General features: G+C 37.6%; 1 protein-coding gene across 1 annotated transcript in view; it reads left to right on the top strand.

Moving 5' to 3' along the window:
• Nucleotides 1-22,309, top strand: part of LOC126468348 (kinesin-like protein KIF23) — a 156,606-nt gene that overhangs the window by 87,823 nt on the left and 46,474 nt on the right. The window lies entirely within an intron of this gene.

Genomic DNA, 22,309 nt, shown 5'->3' with positions numbered 1-22,309 from the left:
TGTTGATCCTGTGTCGCTGACCTGAAGCATGATTTGATGATTTCGTGACAAGAGAAATCACTTCTGTTTCCAACTTCGTGGTGTAGTGAACATACTTCATATGGTAGACTAAAACGTATTATTTCACAAAAGTGGACTGAAACAAAGGGTGAAATCCGAATGCTGTCTGTAAACGTAATGAGCACTGCTCTCATTTGCGTAGGGGCCAGTGGAAGAAACAAATATGAAGTTATAGGAGGGGGTTTCAGTGCAGCAGGAAAGTTTCAGCCATTGCATGCAGAGTGGATAGCATATGATTCATGTCAATCATAGATGTAGAAAACTCTCGTGGAAATAACAGGGGTTCATAAAAGTTTGTATATAAAAATACTGATGTTCAAATGTGGATCTTATTTGAATTCATGAATATGAAATTAAGGAGTGAAACCCTTTTTGTTAAATCATGAATACTGGCAGCATTGAGAAATGGCTCGATGTACATTGATTTGTGCTGAGAGCTTTTGAACGGAGCGGGAGCTGTCAAAATGTAAAATTGTATTTATCATGCTTGCCAACTTCTGCAAGTTCCATAAAGTCCATTTTGATGAGAATAGAGATTTATGTTTAGTACTATGAATATTTGAAAAACTGCTAAATTCAAAGATGAACAAAAATAAATTTGTATTTCCCCGTGATAAAAAATAAGTACTTAAGGTGGCTTCTAATGGCATTATTCAGAACTTCCTTAGGTTTTGCTCCTGAATCTAAGCCACAGACACATTCTTGGACCAACTTACATGTGGATAAATATGGTAAGCAAACTGAATAACAAGTTTATGTTCTTCTCTATGCCCCTCCTTTCTGAATTAGCAGAAATCTGATCACTTCAGGCTGTCAGTGTTGGATCATTTGTTGCCAACCTTTAAACTCATCAGTCCGACTGTGAAATAACTGCTTCATACCATTGTTGATCTTAAGTGTTTCATTTATTTTGCCATGTTCTGAGTCTTCGCAGTGAACATATCTTAGAATTAGTCTCCTATTGAAATACATTGAACTTTCTCATTGTCAGTCATTTCCCGTTTCAACAACATTCACAATCAGGTGAACTCCAGATTAAACTTAAACGTGGTACACATTCAGTAAACAAGGTACAGGGGATGCATGAGAGAAATTTGCTGCCTGCTTGCACTACCCTCCCCACATTCAGCCATGTGCAACTGCACGCCACCTAACCTTCAGAAATTATCGAATTAATTTTGCATGTGACCTCAACCACCAAAGCTTCATATGCTAATATACTGCTACTACTTCTCCTCCTCTACTACTACTACTACTACTACTTGTTGACCTCATCAATCAAAGCTTTATCTGCAAATGTAAGCTAACCCTGTATCGGGAAAAAGCATCGTCTTATTATCAGGTAAAAATGGTAAATCTCCATTTTTATATGTACAAAGGGAAATATACAGGTACAAAAATCATAGAAGTACTTTCTTATTTTTTCATTTGATATGGTTACATGGTATAATTGTGTAGTGATACTGTTCAGTGTTTTAAATTATAATTTTATGCAAAACCTGTAAATTATATCCTGGAAGGAAAACATCAGTATTGAATATTTTGTGGTACTGTGTTTTTAGTACAGGACTATGTAACTGCAACACCAAAATATTAATTTTGGATTAACATTTTTATTTGTATTACCATCTTGAATAAAAAATGCTTACATTATCCCTTTTGATTGTAATTTGCTTTAAGGTGTTTTGTCTTCAAATGCTTCACTTCAAAATTGTGATGGTGATGTCTTAAGGCATGCTTTTGATATGTATTTTTCTGTTAAGATTGTCACATTCTTAAATACTCTAATTTTTGAAGTGTGTTGTACGAATATGAAAAAGACACTGTTCTGACAGATAAACTGCAAAATGTACAAATCATTGACCACCTGCAAGTGCACATGGTTGTTTGGTAAGATTTATGGAGCAATTTCATGATTTCAATGGCTACTCAGATCTTGTTGTCATACTTGATTTACTCTTAGGATAATGTTCTCATTCCTGAACTTTAAATGCTTAGTTTTACCAAAACAATTGGAATCTTTGTGTTTGTGAACTGCAAAGTGGAATGGCACAGTTTTTCTCTCTTGCACTTTCAAACTTGCTTACATGTTTACATTTTGAAGTGTGAAGAAATATAAACGTTTTTATATAATAATAGATTATGCATCACATTCAGTGTGTGTGTGTGTGTGTGTGTGTGTGTGTGTGTGTGTGTGTGTGTGTGTGTGTAACTTAAATATTGCATATACAGATATTTTCTTTGTATAGCCTTCAGTTTACTGCCTACGTAGGAAAGAAAATACTTGAAAATGTTCAGAACAGTACACAATAGCAACCTTGATGTATGATTCTGTAAACTTAGATACTTAACTTACAGGAGCAAGCGAAAGGTCAGTTTAAATGAAATCACTGACAAAAATAAATTTACGTGGCAGCAAAGCAATGCCACATGCTGAAAACCAGTATTTGGTGAAGCCCACACTTTGATTCAAAAGCATATTATGCAGGACCTCTAACACAACATGTGGCAGAAGAACACCGTTTGATTTTTGAGTTCTTGCTTGTTACAGTTTTGAATGTGTTCCTGAGAAATTGCTTTGCAGGTAGCTATTATTGTAGTTAAATGCCTGTCACCACAACTTTACAAGTATTAATGTTTTGTTGTAATGAGAGATTTTGATGTGGTATCAAGGTTGTTTTGGATGAACTGTAGAAGATGAAAACCAAGAAGGGGGAAGATGGTTGCCTATCATCAAGTCTAAGAGGCTATCAGTCTTTCAAATGCATCTTGGAGAGCTAATTTAATTTAAAAGAATTATTCAAAGTGAAAGAAGTGGAGGCAAAATTTATCATAGTTTTAACGGATACTCAAGGATCAGAAGTAATCCAAATGAAAAAAATTGAAACATTACATCTGCACATTAGCAATCTCAGAAAAGAGAACTCCATATACAAAATTGGCTAATTATAATTATTTTATAAATAGCCATTTATGATACATGCTTTGAAAAATCAGTTACAAAGGAAGAAATAATGCTATGTGCTTCGTGTCTGGAGATTTGACACAGTAGAAATTTTTGTGTATTATAATCGTGTCTGTGTCTTCTTTGTAGTGCTTTTGTTTTTAATTTTCTGCTAACAGAGCATTAAAGAATGGTCACTCATTTACCAATATATGAAAGTGTTAATCTGTTACCAAGTGTTAAGATTAAACATGGGAAGAGAGAGAGGGTCCGTTACCAAAAATATCAGTTCTTGACCAATGTACTTCAAATTTTTACATGATACTTCAGTAATCATTCAGACAACTGTAAGCTACATTTTTTTAATAGTGTACAGAATCGTCTTAAAACAGTGCAAGAAAGAAAATGCTCTGCTGTGCTTCAAAAATGTGTGGTTTCATTTTCTATCTTGCAGGCTGTTTTAACAGAAAACAGTTTTATTTATGGCTAGCTTTGTTTTCCTGCCATTCACAAATTAAAACTGTGCGAAATACTGTCATTGAAGCTACTACTCTAACAGATCCAATGGCAACTCAGAAAAATTAATTTTTGGTGATGAAAACTAGTAAAATAAAATTACTGTCACATGCAGGTAAAAATTTATTTAGAGAAATTTGAAATTTTAACCTAGGAATCTCGGGGAATCTCTTGATAAAACTGTCACATCCCTTGGTGTGCTCTGTCTAAAGTTGTAGTAGAGTTAAATTTTGAATGTTGCAAAAGCAGTGGACAGAGCAAGTAAGGCACTCAAAATTAAGTCTGTAGTGCTAAGAAACAACTAAAATGGCTGTTGAAGAAATTTGTCAGTATCTTCGGGGGATGATTCAGGCTGGAGAGTTTTGGTCCCCAGGCGATGCATATACCCGTCACAGTAGACTGCAGTCAGACAATTATTGTCAAAACAAATAATACCTTCTATATAAATAACTGGAGCTATTTAATGGAAGTAAGTTTTGTTTAGAGCTGTCCATGAGCTTGATTTCTTGTTTTTGTTTGTCATTAAGAATTGACTTTGTTGCTGTATCTGCTGGTGTCTTCGTGTTATAGATAGCATTTTGTTAGACTTAGTGATCTGACGAGATGTTTGATAATTACTGGCACACTTCGTAGTGAATCTAGTGGACGAAACAGCAGACCGTTGAGTTGTTATTATTGTATCAGGCTAATGACTGCTTGTGGAATATATGAAGCAAGCAGTACAAGAACAGCAATAAAAAACAAGGTGCTCTACGGAGAACTACTGCTACATTTGGTAAAATACTGACAAAGACTGCATAGAAAAGAAAATATCATAGCTTACTTTGAAATGTGAAACACATACTCAAGGCTCTGGAATGAGTCTTCCATTGACAAAAATACTATGATCAACAGTATGCCTGGTTTAATTGCTTTCCTGAAATCTCTCTCTCTCTCTCTCTCTCTCTCTCTCTCTCTCTCTCTCTCTCTCTCTCTCTCTCTCTCTTGCTGCTGCTGTCTTCAGTCCAGAGACTGGTTTGATGCAGCTCTCCAGGCTACTCTATCCTGTGCAAGCTTCATCATCTCCCGGTACCTACTGCAATCTACATCCTTCTGAATCTGGTTAGTGTATTCATCTCTTGGTCTCCCTCTAAGATTTTTACCCTCCACACTGCCCTCTGATACTAAATTGGTGATCCCTTGTTGCGTCAGAACATGTCCTACCAACCGATCCGTTCTTCTATTCAAGTTGTGTTACAAATTTCCCTTCTCCCCAATTCTGTTGAGTACTTCCCCATTAGTTATGTGATCTACTCTCCTAATCTTCAGCGTTCTTTTATAGTACCGCATTTTGAAAGCTTCTAATCTTTTCTTGTCTAAACTTTTTATCGGCCATGTTTCACTTCCACATGTGGCCACACTCCATACAAGTACTTTCACAAAAGACTTCCTAACACTTAAATCTATACTCCATGTTAACAAATTTCTCTCCCTCAGAAACGCTTTCCTTGCCAGAACCAGTCTACATTTTATATCCTCTCTACTTCGATCATCATCAGTTATTTTGCTCCCCAGATAGCAAAACTCGTCTACTACCATAAGTATCTCATTTCCTAAACTAATTCCCTCAACATCACCTGATTTAATTCTACTACATTCCATTATCCTCATTTTGTTGATGTTCATCTTATATCCACCTTTCAAGACAATGTCGATTCTGTTCAACTGATCTTCCAGATCCTTTGCTGTCTCTGGCAGAATTACAATGTCATCAGCAAACCTCACAGTTTTTATTTCTTCTCTATGGATTTTAATTCCTACTCCAAACTTTTCTTTTGTCTCCTTTACTGCTTGCCCAATATACAGATTGAATAACATTGGGAATAGGCTACAGCCCTGTCTCACTCCCTTCCCAACCATCGCTTCCCTTTCATGCCCCTCGACTCTTACAACTGCCATCTGGTTTCTATAAAAATTGTAAATAGCCTTTTGCTCCCTGTATTTCACTCCTGCGACAACCAGAATTTGAAAGAGAGTATTCCAGCAGACATTGTCAAAAGCTTTTCTCTAAGTCTACAAATACTAGAAACATAGGTTTGTCTTTCCTTAATCTATCTTCTAAGATCAGTCATAGGATCAGTAGTGCCTTACGTGTTCCAACATTTCGACAGAGTCCAAACTGATCTTCCCCGAGGTCAGCTCTACCAGTTTATCCAGTAGTCTCTAAAGAATTTGTTAGTATTTTGCAGCTGTGACTTATTAAACTGACAGTTTGGTAATTTTAACATCTGTCAACACCAGCTTTCTTTGGGATTGGAATTATTACCATATTTACTCGAATCTAAGCCGCACCAGAAAAATGAGACTCGAAATCAAGGAAAAAAATTTTCCCTTATCTACGCTGCACCTGAAATTTGAGACTCTAAATTCAAGGGGAGAGAAATGTTTTAGGCTGCACCTCCAAATCAAAACAAAGTTGGTCCATTGTAATATTAGACACAATTTAGGTCGAATGAATGACGATACAGTTATAGTAGTTTGGTTCGAGTCGTAAGCTTAGCAGTTAAGCTTTACCAGATAGCCATTGCTATGCGTCAGGCGCTCTGACTGTATTTATACAGGTACCCTTCCTTTTTCACGTGCTTCGTCTTGTTTGAATTGATAGCTTATTTTTCTTTAATCTGATAAGTGCCGTTTTCTTTGTTATAGGTGCTAACGTCACTCTAAGCTGAAAATGCATTACCGCACTGTGTCGTGCATTGTTTGTAGCATTCTGATAATGAGCGTTTGCGACCTGTCGCCGCTGCCGGCATGGTTTGCTTTTGTGCACGTTACCGCCGCTTAAGAAAGGAAAAAAGAAAAGGAAGAAACAGGAGCCGTCTCATTAGCAAAACAATGGCAAGAGACTGCTATTTGTTGTTACTTACACTGCTGCTTTCTTTGATAATGATCAACAAGAACCAAATAATAGACTGCATATGATAGATGATGTTCTGAACGAGAGTCTAGCGAAAATTTTTCTACGTTTGAAAATCTTTGCAGGCGCCTCTTTAGTACATTACATTCTGCACAGAAATTAGTCATCTTAGATTTAAAAATCTAGTCAATTTCCGTGCTTCATTTCTGACTGTATCACTATTAGGCATAAGAATAATACGAATATAAACATGACATGATATATATATTCTTCCGCGTTTGCTGTTGTCTCACTCTAGTTTCGTAGTTTATTAGGCGTACAGGATTTAAATGAGATAACAGCACACACGAAAGAATACATGGCAAAATGTATTATTCTTATGGTGAAGAGAATACTGCATGTGATTCACAATTCATAAAAGTTCCTATTACCAACCATCTCTTCTCACAGGTAGGAAAAAGTTCAGAACGTAGTTGGCCATATTGGCAAACGTCCCAGACCGTTTTGCCAGTCGGATTTTCTCAGTACATTGAAACGCTGCTACATTCGAAGATGAACAATACGGAATTTGTATTTACTTCGTTGGATAATGTATGAAAATGCAGTGGTCGAAACTCGGGGCGGAGAAAAAAAAGCTCATCTTCCACCTTTTTTTTTAATATATATATACTGACGCAGAGGTTTCGGCAATACGACACCAGTATTTATCTTTGTGCCTGCAAAGCATGCCTGTGTAGCGCTACATATATTCGACGGCAGAAGTTAGTTGTGGCGGCACCTACCAACATTTTTCAGAACTTCCACTTACTTTGCACTCGATTCTAAACCGCAGGCGGTTTTTTTGATTACAAAAACCGGAAAAAAAGTGCGGCTTAGATTTGAGTAAATACGGTATATTCTTCTTGAAGTCTGAACGTATTTCGCCTATCTCGTACATCTTGCTCAACAGATGGAAGAGTTTTGTCATGGCTGGCTCTCCCAAGGCTATCAGTAGCTCTAATGGAATGTTGTCTACTCTCGGGGCTGTGTTTCGACTTAGATCTTTCAGTGCTCTATTACACGCTTCACGCAGTATCATATCTCCCATTTGATCTTCATCTACATCGTCTTTCATTTCCATAATAGTGTCCTCAAGTAATTGGCCTTGTATAGACCCTCTATATACTCCTTCCACCTTTCTGCTTTCCCTTCTTTGCTTATTACTGGGTTTCCATCCAAGCTCTTGATATTCATAAAAGTGGTTCTCTTTTCTCAACAGGTCTCTTTGATTTACCTGTAGGCAGTGTCTATCTACTTCCTAGTGATATATGCCTCTACATCCTTACATTTATCCTCTAGCCATCCTTGCTTAGCCATTTTGCACTTCCTGTCGATATCATTTTCGCATGCTTCATTAACTGCATTTTTACATTTTCTCCTTTCATCAATTAAATTCAATATTTCTTCAGTTACTCATGGATTTCTACGAGCCCTCGTCTTCTTACATACTTGATCCTCTGCTGCTTTCACTATTTCATCTCTCAAAACTACCCATTCTTCTTCTACTGTGTTTCTTTCCCCTGTTCTTGGAAATCATTCCTAATGCTCTCGCTGACACTCCCTACAACCTCTGGTTCTTTCAGTTTACCCAGCTCCCATCACCTTAAATTCCCACCTTTTTGCAGTTTCTTTGGTTTCAATCTACAGTTCATAACCAACAGATTGTGGTCAAAGTGCACATCTGCCCCTGGAAATGTCTTACAATTTAAAACCTGGTTCCTAAATCTGTGTCTTACCATTATATAATCTATCTGAAATCTTCCAGTATCCCCAGGCCTCTTCCACGTATATAACCTTCTTTCATGATTCTTGAACTAAGTATCAGCTATGATTAAGTTATGCTGTGTGCAAAATTCTACCAGGTGGTTTCCTCTTTCATTCCTTGCCCTCATTCCATATTCACCTACTACTTGGCCTTATCTTTCTGTCCCTAGTATTGAATTCCAGTCACTCAGGACTATTAATCTTTCGTCTCCCTTTACTATTTGAATAATTTTATCTCATCATACATTTCATCAATCTCTTCGTCATCTGTGGAACTGGTTGGCATACAAACTTGTACTACTGTGGTAGGTGTGGTATTTGTGTCTATCTTTGCTACAATAATGCGTTCACTATGCTGTTCTTAGTAGCTTACCCACACTCCTATCTTTTTTATTCATTATTAAACCTACTCCTGCATTACCCTTATTTGATTTTGTATTTATAACCCTGTATTCACCTGACCAGAAGTCTTGTTCCTCCTGCGACCAAACTTCACAAATTCCCACTGTATCTAACTTTAACCTATTCATTTCCCTTTTTAAATTTTCTAACCTACCTGCCCGATTAAGGGATCTGACATTCCATGCTCCAGTCCGTAGAACGTCATTTTTCTTTCTCCTGATAACTATGTCCTCCTGATAACTATGTCCTCCTGATAACTATGTCCTCCTGATAACTATGTCCTCCTGAGTAGTCCCTTACTGGAGACCTGAGAAGGAGACTGTTTTACCTCTTGAATATTTTACCCAACAGGTTGCCATAATCTTTTAACCATACAGTAAAGCTGCATGCCCTGGGGGAAAAATTACAGCTGTAATTTCCCCTTGGTTTCAGCCATTTGCAGTTCCAGCACAGCAAGGCTGTTTTGGTTAATGTTAGAAGGCCAGATCAGTCAATCAACCAGACTGTTGCCCATGCAGCTACTGAAAAGGCTGCTGTCCCTCTTCAGGAACCGCACATTTGTCTGGCCTTTCAAAAGATACCCCTCTGTAGTGGTTGCACCTATGGTACAGCTATCTGTATCGATGAGGCTCACAAGCCTCCTCACCAACAGCAAGGTCCATGGTTCATGGGGTGGGGGGGATATCCAAGTGAAATTGTGGAAACTAAAACGGTCTTCCACATTCAGTTCCCATTTGTAGCAAGTGTTACCCACTAGATTTTCTGTGGTATGTTTTTCCTCACCACAGACAACTGTATGCAAACCAACAAATAGATTTCGTACAAATACTAATCCTATTTTATTACCCATTACCAACTAACTACTATACAAACTCTCCATCAAAATAATATTGTTCTTTTAAAACCAGTTAAGAAATTCTTTGATAAATGCAACCTGATTCTATAAAACTATGAAATGCGCTTGAGAGATGCTTATGACCTTCAGGTCGCAATTCATAATAAATAAAAAAGAATGAACAATGTCATTCATTTTGTTTGTGTGAAGCTTTGAGTATTAATATTGCAGCAGCACATATTACAGTTTCCTCATCTCTAGGCATGTCATGGCACACAATGCGAAAACAATACAACAAATAGCATTGCAGACGATGTGAATACACAGGGAAACATTTGCTGTCAGACAGAAATAGAGACAAGGAAGAAAGTTGGAAACATGCAAAACACTATAGGAAGTAATGTTTCCAACAGAAACATATTTCTAGTGGCAGTGTGGACACCACTTTACACTGCTTTTTGCTGTGTGATGTCACTAATGAGCTTTCGACTATCAACTTTTGTGAGCACTTGCAAACGACCCCTGTATGAACTTCAGTTATTCATTTCCTCTGTAGCGTGTGTGATGCATGAGTGCAGTATGCTATTTCAAAGCAACAGTGCATTGAAAGTACCATATCACAAATACATCACACACGTGTTATTAAATGACAGTTAATAAAGCATCAACAATGTAGGTCTAAAAGAGATTTTATGATAACTAATGCATAGTACAAAATTCAGATAGTAAGCTACAGTGTAATGGTTAATGTTGTGGTTAGCTGAGTTAGATATTATAGCTTTGCATCTCACTACTTGCCAATACTTTTTTCAACTTAGCGTTGTTGTCGCGTTTGTTATGACCATGATACAATCTGTTATGTAATATTTGATGCTGTTTATCATTTCTGTGTGATTGGAGAATGAAGTATGAAATAAATATTCGCCTGTTTATTTCCAACCGTGTGGTGATTTCTGAGGGTGTGGTTACACAAAAACTCAAGATGACAGCTTACATTCATGCGAGTCAAATGAGCAGCAGTAAAATTCATGTTGTTCCTCATCACAAATACTTCGCTCTTTATTTCAAAATATGCGATGATTTCAGTGTGTGTGGTTAGGCTGGAACCTAAGAGGACAGCTTAAATTGCTGCATGTAAGATGGTAATCAATAACATTCATATTCTTCCTTGTCACAAATATTTCGTACGTTGCGGAACCACAAACATTCCCCAAAGAGTTCTTGCTACAACTGAGATTCTCCTGTCACCAACACATCCATAAACATCAAATTGACACTACAGCGATCAACAAATTGATAGCCTCATTCCTGGTCGCCTTCACAGTGCCACCACGTCACAAGTACGTCAGTTCTTAGAAAAAGTAGTGTGAAACATACTCGACCCATCATTGTGCGGTGAACCTAAACGTTACAAGTTGTGTTGGCAACACCGATTGTGGATTTGTCAGCATTTCCTCTCTCCCTTCTCTGCAATGGCCTAAAATAATCCTTTAACTCCATCACCCACGGTGCAAACTGTTTGTCTCTTGTACCACTTGCAACTCGTTGATTCACATCAAATGTCTATAGGAAGAAAATCGGATGGAGTCAAGCGAGATGTCGAGTAAGAACATAGAATCAAGTAAACTTTACTGGAAAGGAGCGTAAAAACAGGGAATTTTTATCAATGGTATTATGGTGATTCATAGGGGCTACAAATTTACGCTGTAGAATTGTGAAAAACGTACAATTGGAGAATGTAAAGTTGAAGTTCCACTGTATACCTCATTTAAATTATATCTATTACTCTGTACACATCCCATTTATTTACTTTACCCTAACTTGAGGAGAAAAAAGAGATTAACATTTAAATTATACTTGATTAAAGAAAAAATAACTTTAAGGTAAGTAAGTAGATTTTCAGCCAAACACTGCAAATTTTTTTCTAGAGGACAGTAGTGACATGATTTTTAGGTTATCTTCAGAGAGATTGTTCCATTGATCTCTCAACACTTCACTATAGTTAGAGAATAGCCATTCACTGTCTATGTTGAAATATAACTACATCCCAAACAGTGTAAAGGAAGTTGTACAGTGTACATACAATTTCACAATAGATTCACAATAAATGTTCAAACATGTCCTCACTGAGTTTCATGCATTTAGCTGCACTTGTTTGAACAGACTTTGTTGCTTGTTTGTTTCACAGGGTTGTTCTTAATTTTGTCTATTGCATTCATAATGCCAGCAAGTAATGCCTCATGCGTATTGACTTCGACGTCATAGACTGCCTTTCATCCACCCTCATACACAAAAACCCATTGGTGTTAAATTGGAGTTGCACTGTTGCATGTGGGTTTGCTTCAGACCATACGTGCTCGTTATGTAAATCTTTTATACTGTCTCGAGTAAAATGTGCCTCATCAGTAAATAAAATGTATTCTGTTACTGCTGATTAGTATTTAACCAGTTGCACAACTCCGAGCGAAGGACAGGATCTCCCGGATGTAAATGATGCAGTTTTTGTTTATGATAAGGGTGCGGATTATTTTTCAGTGTACGCCATACTTTAGATTGTAAAATGCCTCGTCATTGACAGGTACTTCGTGTACTGGTGTCAGGGCTACATTGAACAGCATCCATAATATCATCATCTTCTTAACGTATTGAGTGCTCATACTGATTATGAATGCTAGGTAGAGAACCTGTCTTCCGTAACAATTGAAATACTCCACTAATGGTTCATGCATTTGGAATTGTCAGAGCTGGATAACGTACGCAATATTCGTTAACTGCAGCCGTAGCATTACCATGACATTTGCCATAAATAAAACTCCATTCCAGCGTATTCCTCTGTCGTAAATTTGAAAGGCATCCGTGTTTCATAAATAATTCACAAACTAAAACAGTTAACATGTGGTTTCACTTAAATACATTGTTGTTATTATGTTCTTTCAATGAACAATACAGAAAACTGACTCGTTTCTAGGTTCGGAAATGACTGAAGCAACTCGCTAACAGTTGCCAGCAATGATATAAAAGTTTCTAAGTTCTTAATGGAAAGTAAACAAATTTACTTGTATAATAGTCTTTGCTTCTTGACGAATAATAATAAAATAAATGGAAATCGTGCTTTACTTTAACCTCGTATAGTTTTGCTGTGGCTTCATATTAGTGAAGTTGCTGAATTTAGGGCAAAATCTTTTGTTAGCCGTAACTCTGTTATGAAACACTTGCGGACCTTTGTTCATCTGAACTTTTTATTCTTTACTTTTACTTGTAGAATAGCATAGTAAAATATTTGTATATCTTCGTGAATCACCCTGTATAAAAAGAATACAGAATGTAAATAAAGCAAGCCTACATGTACTCAGTGTTATTTTTCAATAAAAGTTTTGATTAGTATTTTTTCATTGTATAATACCTTTCATTCATCAAGCTTGATGATGAAATGACCATTTTATTGATATTTGTCCTAGTTACTGTGGTACTTGGATATTTAGTAACCCTTTTCATAAAATTCGAAGGGTTTGCAGTGAAAGGTGTGGTTGCAATCTTCACTCTTATCATTCATTACTGTGTACAAAATGTGGCCAACATATTGAATTTGTTTTTAAACCTGAAATGGAAACCATATTTCGGTAGTATGTAGGTAATTGAAGTACTTAGTGCATATGTGCTGCCTGTTTGTGCAATGCACAAGTAGCCTGCAGCTGAACAATGTTAGCTGCTTCAGTTATGAGTAGTTAGTGGAATTTCTCAAAATGTTTCATCTTATTTTAGTGTGCATTTACTGCAAGCAGAAAGCTAAGGAGACATTGCACTCAAAAGCTGAAACACATTCCATCCTTAAGACAGGGCTTTACGACACTTATAATCATTTATTGAAAGCCAACAAAGTTCTGTGAATTCTTCAGGTTAAATAGCTTCTAATTCAAATATGTCTTAGATCCGGAAAAGACCACCTAATAGGGTTTAATCAAATAGATATTTGTATCCAATAACACCTGTATTGTATTTCTAGAGTCCCCAAAATTGCACAAGCACATTGCATCAAGTTTGCTATGTCAAGAATTTGTGTAGGCCTAATTGCAACAAAAAGTTTCGTCTTTTTCCCCACAAGTTATCAGCGCAATGGTCTCTTGTGTCAGTGGTCTTGTCGGGTAATACCTTTTCCTGCTTACTGCTCTATTAAATCATTTCTTTGCCCTATTGAAGGCACAATTCTCTCCTTCATTGGTTTTACATGTGAAACATTACCAATATATAAAAAGAAGCAATTATTAGTTGCCCAATTCTTAAAATAAGTTTATACTGTACTAGAGCAAAATATATTACTTTATTAGATTTTAAGTTTTAACTTTTGGCAGCATGAAGGTCAAACTATGTTAATTTTCCCGTTAACAGTTTTCTGCTCACAGTCAGTGAATTTGTTCGTCCTCTGTTGAAAATTTTAGTTTTCTTATGCAGTGGAATGTTGGCCTTCGAAAGTGGTGCCACAGTCCTTGGGAGCAGGTATCAAGTTACTTTTTCTTTTTTGCAGTCTCAGTGCTGTTCTTAATTGAAGACTGCCACTTCATTAGCAAAGTGAACTGCTTCATTTTGTTCCTGTTGTGCTTTTCACTCCACAGGTGTTTCAGAATAGTGTCTGTATGCTCCCATAAAATTATGATGTATGATGTTGCAGTATGTGTGTGCGTGGGGGAGGGGGGGGGGGATTATTATCAGGAGCATATAACCTTTTAGTTTTCAAAATTCCGTACCCCCTTACCAGTCATCACAGGCTTCGATGTTTTCAGTAATGAATTACATTAGCACATGTGTTTGCAATCAAGTTTTTGATACTATGAATAGACAGAATTTGTCCTCAGTCTCAATTGCACAAGAATTTTGGAGAAAATATGAATGTCTGTGTGTAACAGCTACATCACCAAAAAAGTTTATTGGTATGAATTGCGACGGAAAGGAATACATAGTTCCATAGATTTTTCTCTGGATGCAGAAACCTCTACAACAACTTTGGAGAAAATATCCAAACAGCTACGGTAGTATTAAATATTTTCAAGGTAGTAAGCAGCGCAAGCTGATCTTATACTTACCGATACACACTTTGTCGTGCTTTTACCCATACAACGAGCGCTGAGATGTTTTGTTTACTGTAGATTTAAATTGTAATGCATATTTGTGTGTTAAATAATGGTATGTTTGTTAACCAAATACACATTAATAATAATGAAGCACAGAATTAAAGTGCTATTGTGCACAATACTATTTCATTGCCAAAGCGAGCGAAAATGAAACACCTGGACTCATTTAACACAGGAAATGAACCATTACTTTAACCCATAGACTGCCATACACCTGGTGAAGGATATGTCACGGCCAGTCCAGAGACATGCCGCTTGGCTAATTTTGGCATCTTGTATCAGTTACACCGACATCAAGACGTTTATTACTTAGCAACAGAGACAAAATCCATTCTTTAATAACTGCGATTCTGGTGTTGGTAATTGTTTTAAACGAAATTTACCTGTCCCTATTAATGGTTAATGTGCTACACCACACTAGTGTGTTAAATAATGCTCTCACTACTATGGAAGAAAGGCATCTTGAATTCTGCAGGGATAAATGTTGCATTGGAGAAAATTGAACCTGAGATTAAACAGTAAAATCCAAAAACCTGCATTTTAAGTCTGACGGAGTTAAGTGGGAAGGCGGAGTATAATCACACTTCGTCTTTCATGATTTGCATTACAACTGAACATATGTGAAACCAAGTGAAAACTAATACAATAAACAAAAATGACTTTCATCTTTGTACCTTTCATCAACATTTCTTTCTCACAATCTCAAATTAAGCTATAGTAGCAAAGGAAGTACAGCTTTATGATCTACTAGAACAGATTGTGTATTCGGTCAGTTCTGTAAGCTACTGAAAAAGATTCTGGGTCCAAGGGTGAGGGCATAAATGTGATTTTATCTCACTATTGGGCATACCTCGTTCTTGCAGCATTAATATCCCCTATTCATGTTTCATACATATGTCTGTACTGATAAAGGTGCAGTGCTTTAACCCATGAGTGCCCATTGCATAGTTAGAGCAGAATAAATTATTAGAAGGTATGCTGAGTTGAAAAGGAGGCCTTCACTGCAGTGGTGTTGTGTAATACCAGACATTGAATCTGTTTGCCAAGAGATGAGATTGTAGTGTTTGCAGTTGTACAAGTGGAGCTAATGGCCTTGCAGCAATTTAATCATTTCTGGAGAGTTGTTTCCACAGTCTGCTGCATGGTGGATTCCTCCCCATCACAGAGAGCAGTTATTCAATTTCTTCCAACACACAGAAGAGGAGCATGTTTCACAAATTTATTGCAAGACGTAAAAGGTGTTTGGAGAACAGTTGTCTCACACAGGGTGCAATGTTCCAGTGGTGTCAATATTATGAGGTGGGATGTCTAAGCATAAAGGACATGTCAGGTGCCCATTATCTCCACCAGTGCCCCGATTTTGGCTGTGGAGGAGCTCATATGAATGAACTGTTAGACACCACATGCAGCTTTGCTGTTGAATTGTCAATAAGGAAGGGAACTGTGCATATAATCCATGTGCAAAGTTTCTGCACATAGGGCATCTTTCGGAATTCAGAAGACGGCAAGAATGGGTGTTTGCCTGACCTATCTGTTGAGATATTTGGAGCAAGGAACTTATTTATTCCTCCAATTGGAGGATGTGATGAATATGGTGTCACCACTTTGACTTTACCTCCAAGGATGTGGACTGGCTGCATCCCTGCAGCTCTAGTCCAAAAACAGCCCACTCTGTTCCAAACACCAGAAAAGTATTGCTTACTTTAATTTTCGATTAAGAAAGACCTCTACTTATTGTTTGGCTGACGCGGGATTCAACAGTAAATGCTGAACAGTATTGCAACAAGTTGCTGAGGCTCAAACAGGCCATCAAGAAAAAGTGCAGGTGGCAAGCTTTCGAACGGGTTGGTGCTTCTCCAGGACAATGCTAGGCCACGTGCAGCCAAGACCCTCGATCTCCTTCAAAAATTTTGATGGGAGTTCCTGTAATATTCTCCTTAATGTGTTAACTTGTAATATACGATAAAAATAAATGATGTAGACCTTACACATACAAGCTTTCATCACTCTTTGCTTTCCAGTCATTAAAATGAGATTTTACCCACGTACTATTAGCATCTCCTGGCAAGTGAAAATACTTAAGAGCCTTTTTCACATTTTGTTGGTTAGTTTAATGAGTAAGTTTGTTAAAATAGTGTAACAGTGTTACCTATGAATACTGAGTACTGATGACTTACCTAGGAAAGCTGTTTCTCTCATTGGCTGAGAAAGCTCTAAAGAGTGTGCGTGCGTGCTCTTTTTTAAAAATAAACTGAGCTAGGTGGCACAAAGGTTAGTACACTGAACTTGCATTCAGAAGGACAACAATTCAAATCTTTTCCAGCCATCCAGCTTTAGATTTTCTGCAATTGCTCTCAATCACTCCAGGCAAATGCTATGATGGTTCCTCTGTAAAAGGCACAGCAAATTTCCTGCCCCCATCCTTCCATAATCAGATTTTGTGCTCTGTTTCTATTGACCATGCTGTTGATGGAGTGTGAAACTCTAACAAAGAAATTCTTATTATGAGAGCAATTTACAGAAACCAAAATAGAAAGATGTAAAGCTCCTTCTTTCCTTCCTGATGAACGTAAAAATATTTGCTAACTATTAAGAAAAGATGGTTACTTCTTTAGTGAAATGACTAGGAAGTTCAACAATAAATAACATAAATATAACAGATCTCTATTTAATGAGCTGTAACACTTCTGTCAATGATTTGTTTATGGAAAAAATGACAAACTGTGGTGTGGTTTTTAGCATATTGAAATGTAGGTTTCCTGTAATTAATTTGGTAGCTACAGATAGAGCACTGTGCTGTTATAACAAATATTTGGGTTTTGAACATCTTTCATTTACAATATTTTGCCACGGAAGCAATAAAGGTAAAAACTCGCTTAATATTTGAGGTGCAGAATCATTCGTAGGTATGCACACAAGAATGAGAAGTTTACTTACTTCCAGATGAATCCTGCAGTGTTGTCGAGTACAAATGTGTAAGCACAAAATTCCATCAAGAGTTTTCCATTATAATATTTTCTATAGATTTGATGAACAAGATAGTCTTAGGCCCATTACTGGAGTTGGAGCTACAGTGGAAAAATAGTTAATTATTTGTGCCCATAGAGTTAATTGCACTCTGGTCTGTTCAGTGCAATTTGTAAAACCTTGTGAGCTTTTAAATGTAGAACAATGCAACAAATCGGAGCAAATATTGTGGTTTTGTGGTGGTCAATACTGGTGGTATCTCAGTGGGCACTCAAGGCTCTGTTGCATGCTGTTTCTACCTCATTCTTAGCGTCTGGAATGAACTTGCTGGCATTTCATATTATTCTTGTCAGTGTGGGCTCTCATTCTCTGGTACTTACTGGGCCCATGTTGAAATGAGCTGAGAGAGAACTCGTGTCTGTAAAATATACCAACAAGTTCCATCTCCCTGGAAACAAAGTGCATAGTACAAGAAACAAGATAGGGTGCCTTTAATTTATGCATTCTCCTGAGCATGTGTATTGCTCCAATGTAATTTGTATCTGCAAAAGAATTAGTCTATGTGCATTCCAGTATGTACCTTCCCAACTAATTACAGGCAGTAAGAGGTGACTGTTTCATTTACAGCTACATATGTGCTCCACAAGCCACTGTATGGAGCATGGTAGAGATTACGTTGTACCTCTACTAGGCATTTCCTAAGTGTAACACCACACACTTTTCAAAGAAACCTTGTATTACTACAGGTATTAAAGTGTCTTCAGAAAGAAAAGAAAAGAAAACTATACGAGACAGCATGAACTAGTAAAGATCCAGAAGTTGTTTTACACTGTAAAAATTATTGTAACATACTGAGAAAAGTTGTAAAGAAATCAAGAAATATGTATGTTAGGGAAGAAAGTAACAACTCAGGCAATAAAATCAAATCAAAATATGGAATGTTGTTAGAAGGGAGACATGAAAAGTAACCACTGGGTTAGGTAGTATTACTGTTAAAGAGAATAAGACCATCCTAACCAAAAGTACACAAGTAGCTAATGTATTCAAAAGAAAAATCTAGGCAGTACATGGAAGAGTCTGTTGTTGTTCCCCACCCCCCCCCCTCCCCCCACCCCTTGGGGGGGGGGGGGGGGGAGATTAATCAGATTTAGTTTCACCTGACAACCTCTTGCGAAATTAAAAATTATTAAATCTCTGAAAAATAATTGTTCTGTTGGAGTAGATGACATCTCTAATAAGACAGTAAATCAATGTGGAGCAATTACAGCTGATGTTCTGAGTCACATATGCAATGCATCACTAACTCAAGGTATTCTCCCAGACAGGTTAAAATATGCCATTGTCAGGCTTCTTTACAAAAAGGGGGACACCACAGATGTCAATAATTATCGGCCAGTATCCTTGCTTACAGCATTCTCAAAAATCTTTGAGAAACTAATGTACTCAAGACTGGTTAGCCATCTCAACAGTAATGGGATACTTGGTAAATCACAGTTCTGATTTCAAAAATGCTGTTCCACTGGGACAGCAATATAAAATTTCACTGTCCACATAATAGAGTCTTTAAATAGTAAAGTGTTACCAATAGGAATTTTCTGTGACTTGTCCAAAGCATTTGATTGTGTGAACCACGACATTGTTACAGAAATTACAATTCTATGGTATAAATGGAATAGCATATGAATGGTTTAAGTCATACCTACAGAAAAGGAAGCAAAACGTTTCCTTATATGAGTCAAGTGATTTAAATAAGTTTGCCACTTCATCTAACTGGGGTGAAATTGCATTAGGTGTTCCACAGGGTTCAATCATGGGTCCACTTTCATTCTTGATATATGAGAACAACATCCCTTCCTATCTGAAACAGGAAGCTGAACTGACACTGGTTGCTGATGATAAAATCACCATTATTAATCCAGTAAAAGAAGGTCCAGTTGAAAATGATAAAAATAGGGTGTTTGGAATAGTCATTAATTGGTTTTCTGAAAATGGGCTCGCTCTAAACTTTGAAAAAAACACAGTACATCCAATTTTCTGCTGCAAACAGTACAGTTCCTTCAATAAATATAACACATCATCAGATGTCAGTAGACAGGGTAGAGCATACTAAGTTTTTGGGTGTGCGTATAGGTGAGAATCTTAATTGGAAAATTCGTATTTTGGATCTCCTAAAGCGACTACGTTCAGCAACTTTTGCAATCAGAATAATTACCGATTTTGAGAATGTAGAAATTAGTAAGCTAACATACTTTGCATACTTTAACTCTCTGATGTCATACGGAATAATATTTTGGCGTAACTCAACATTTAGACAAAAAGTATTCACTGCTCAAAAGAAAGTGGTTGGAATAATGTGTGGGGTTCATAGTCTCACATCTTGTAGGCATCTATTTAAAAGATTGGGAATTCTTACAACAGCCTCACAAACATCTACTCACTAATGAAATTTGTTCTCAACAACATTGACCAGTTTAAAAACTACAGTGACATTCATGATTATAATACCAGAAAAAAGAAAGACTTACACTATCCTTTGCTCGACCTATCTTTGGCACAAAAAGGGGTAAAATATGCTCCTTTAAAAACTTTCGACAAATTACCAGATGAAATAAGGTGTCTGACAGACAGCAGTAATAGCTTCAAAAATAAATTGAAATAATATCTTCTTGACAACTCCTTCTATACCATAGATGAATTCTTGAATAGTAATAAATAAATCTATAAATAGAGTATATGCATTTTGTGCCATTTAAGGGAATGGGGTAAATAATAGAAATATTAATCTGTAACTCTGTATTGTAAAATTAGTTGCTTCATCAGGAAAGAGGGAAAGACAAAAGGATGTGGGTTTTAAGGGAGAGGGTAAGGAGTCATTCCAATCCCGGGAGCGGAAAGACTTACCATAGGGGGAAAAAGGACAGGTATACACGCGCGCACACACACACACACACACACACACACACACACACACACACACACACACACACACACACACACACACAGTGATTTTGTGTGTGTGTGTGTGTGTGTGTGTGTGTTTTCCTATGTGGAATGTTTGTTTCTAAAAAAAATTGTTTCATACGAGCATTTCCTGTGCATTTGGCACGTTCCACATCATAATGGCTATTGTACCGTGCAATTGATCAATGGAACATGCAACCAACTAACAGACTTAATACACTGACTGCCACAAATGTGCCAGTGCAAATACACTGACTGCCACAAATGTGCCAGTGCACACGTCAAGGCTTCACACTGGACAGCTGGCAGCCACACACTCCATTCTGTTTCGTGCAGTGTATAGTGCAGTACTGTGTATTAACTTTTATTTCTTCACTAACCCCTTAATACCTGAATAAATTTCTTCATGGAAGGAGAAAGTAAAAAAAAAAAAGTCGCCATAAAGTACCTGAAACACTCAGAACATGGCAGCACATGTCAGAAGCGTTGGTAGCTTTGTATAGAATCTGCACCTACTGCCACTGTCACTCGAAACAGTTAACCATACCCTTATGAAAGTCTCACTGGTATGATGCAAATTCGTGGAGAAGGGGGAGGGTGGGAGGAGAGAGAGAGAGAGAGAGAGAGAGAGAGAGAGAGAGAGAGAGAGAGAGAGACTGACCGTCCGTCTGACCGACCAGCTAGGAATGATAGTGACAATGCGAACGATTGTGTTAATAAAGGTAATGGCAAGAGAGTACAAGAAATCTACAGCAATTAGAACTTTTTGGAGCCACAACTGTGACGAGGCCTAAACTGATACCACCTCTTCAACCCCAATGTTCATTCACGATATACCAAGTGAGGTGGCCAGTTGTTAGGACACTGGACTCGATTTCGGGAGGATGACGGTTGAACCCCGCATCCGGCGATCCTGATTTAGGTTTTGTGTGATTTCCCTAAATCGCTTCAGGTAAATGCCGGGATTGTTCCTGTGAAAGGGCATGGCCGACTTCCTTCCCCCATTCTTACCTAGTCCGATGGGACCAATGACATTGCTATTTGGTCCCCTCCCCCAAATCAGCCAACCAATCATTCACAATATATGTTTAATTCACAAGGCTTATGTCACTCCGACTGTGTTATGAACATGCCATCTACCGAGCGAGGTGGCGCAGTGGTTAGACACTGGACTCGCATTCGGAAGGACGACGGTTCAATCCCGCGTCCGGCCATCCTGATTTAGGTTTTCCGTGATTTCCCTAAATCACTCCAGGCAAATGCCGGGATGGTTCCTCTGAAAGGGCACGGCCGACTTCCTTACCCATCCTTCCCTAATCCGATGAGACCGATGACCAAGCTGTCTGGTCTTCCCCAAACCAACCAACCAACCAACCATGCCATCTGAAGATAAACTGTACTTAACAGGGTGGAGCTTGTGGCAGCTGGTAGGTACACGGTGTCAGGCATTATGAAATGGCATGAGACAATATTTTACTGTAAAGGGGAAAAAAATTAGTGTACTGGGCACCAGTGCAGCAGCTTCTGTAGTTTTCAAGAATATTAATTTATGTACATTCTAGAGTTGTCTGATATTTCAGAACTTTGCATTGAACTTACACTAAGAATTCGCTAATATAACATTATTTTGAGCTACATTTCTACCACTAGCGTGATGGATGAGGTAGAAGACAATGCAAACAGCGATATGAATATGAAATTGCAAACAAAATTTGCCAAAAATAAAAGATTATATGTATGATATTCTGGCATTTTATTCGGCATAAAGTGCCTTCAAGAGCCCATCCATTTGCTTATAA

The sequence above is a fragment of the Schistocerca serialis genome, chromosome 1, assembly GCF_023864345.2.
Source record: "Schistocerca serialis cubense isolate TAMUIC-IGC-003099 chromosome 1, iqSchSeri2.2, whole genome shotgun sequence".
In the NCBI taxonomy this organism is placed as follows: domain Eukaryota; kingdom Metazoa; phylum Arthropoda; class Insecta; order Orthoptera; family Acrididae; genus Schistocerca; species Schistocerca serialis.
The sequence above is the reverse complement of the archived record's forward strand: the minus strand, read 5'-3'. Positions and strand labels throughout refer to the sequence as shown.